Genomic DNA, 1,558 nt, shown 5'->3' with positions numbered 1-1,558 from the left:
ACTCGTTATTTTCATGTGAATTCAGGAGGAAAAATGTAATTTAAAAGTTGTTTGCATCACAATTACAGTTTCTCAACAGTAATCCCATATTCTCTTATTATTCTCTAATTACTACTCAGGAAGCAGATTATGTTCCGTTGTGTTTTAAAGTAGCTTTAACTTGCTGGATTGCTTATCAATAAAACCAGCTGTTCAATGGCAGATCCAGTGAAGATGGTGTTTTTAATTGCCTTTTTCGTTTGGCTAAGTAAGTTCAGATGGTCACTAATTAGTTCTGTCACGCAGAGATAGTTTTGTTGGGAACAATGCAATCAGCGTTTCATTGAAAAGACAACTGTCCTAAGATCAACACTGCTTAATTATCCCTATGAATTCATCCTCAGTTTCTTTATTTGTTATAGCTGTCATGAGGAAGGTGACAAGAATTCAGCAAAACTGCAGCTTAAAAATATGCTTCTGCCAGTGCATATAATGATCTCTCATTTTTGCCTGCTTAGACACATTCAATTGAAGTGAGTCAAAGACTTATTCTTTATTAAGTTTTTGCAATGCTTTGGGGGCATCACAAATTATACTAAATTATAAGATATTGAAGTTAAAATGTTCTGCTTTTAAATTGTGCATTGTAAGTCTCTCTCTCTCACACACACACACACGTTAAACTCCTTGAAATTCTTTCACATAAAAAGTAGAGATCTTTCCAAACTAAAAGAATGCTTTATAAATCCTAGTCAGATAATAGAAAATAGTGAGATCATGACAAATGAATCAAAGTAATATATTTTATAGTTTAATATAATGCTGCTTTGTTTTTCACAAGGTTTTTAGTAGAATACATGGTACTGCTGCATAAAGAATATAAGATTATTCAAAAATACCAAGGGAGGATCTACAAACACTATGGGTCTCAAGACACACCTCTATCCCTTATTCTCTCCTTACTCCTACAGAACTACCTTATTCGTATGAAAAAAAAAAATGAACTGTCCATGTAAACTTTAAACTAAAGAAAATATTGTGGCTGGTGCCGTGGTGTAGCAGGTAGTCCTTGGGCCCCTGCACCCACATGAAGATCTAGAAGGAGCTCCTGGCCCCTGGCTTCAGATCTGTGTAGTTCCAGCCCTTGTGGCCATCTGTGGAATGAACCAGTGGATTGAAGACCTTTCTCTCTCTCTCTCTCTCTCTCTCTCTCTCTCTCTCTCTCTGCCTTCAATTAAGTAAATAAATATTTAATAAAAAGAAAACATTAATAAATGCCTTTCTTTTATAAAAGAAAATATGAGACAGAAACAGAGGAAGAGACAGAGAGCTATCATCTGCTGATTCACTCCCAAAATGCCACACAGACCTGCCTTGGAAGCAAGCTCAGGAAGTACAGAGACTCGATGCAGGTGTCTGATGTGGGTGGCGGAGCCCAACTACTTGACCCATGACCTGCGAGAACTGGAACTGAGAAGCAGCAAAGAATTGAACTCACACACTCCAGTGTCTTAATCAGTGTCGTAACTGCCAGGTCAAACACCTGCCCCAGTAATGTCTTTCTGAAAGGAAAGGCCTA

The sequence above is a fragment of the Oryctolagus cuniculus genome, chromosome 2 (assembly GCF_051225735.1).
Source record: "Oryctolagus cuniculus isolate XC-2025 breed Fujian yellow rabbit chromosome 2, ASM5122573v1, whole genome shotgun sequence".
In the NCBI taxonomy this organism is placed as follows: domain Eukaryota; kingdom Metazoa; phylum Chordata; class Mammalia; order Lagomorpha; family Leporidae; genus Oryctolagus; species Oryctolagus cuniculus.
This window is presented reverse-complemented; position numbering follows the sequence as displayed.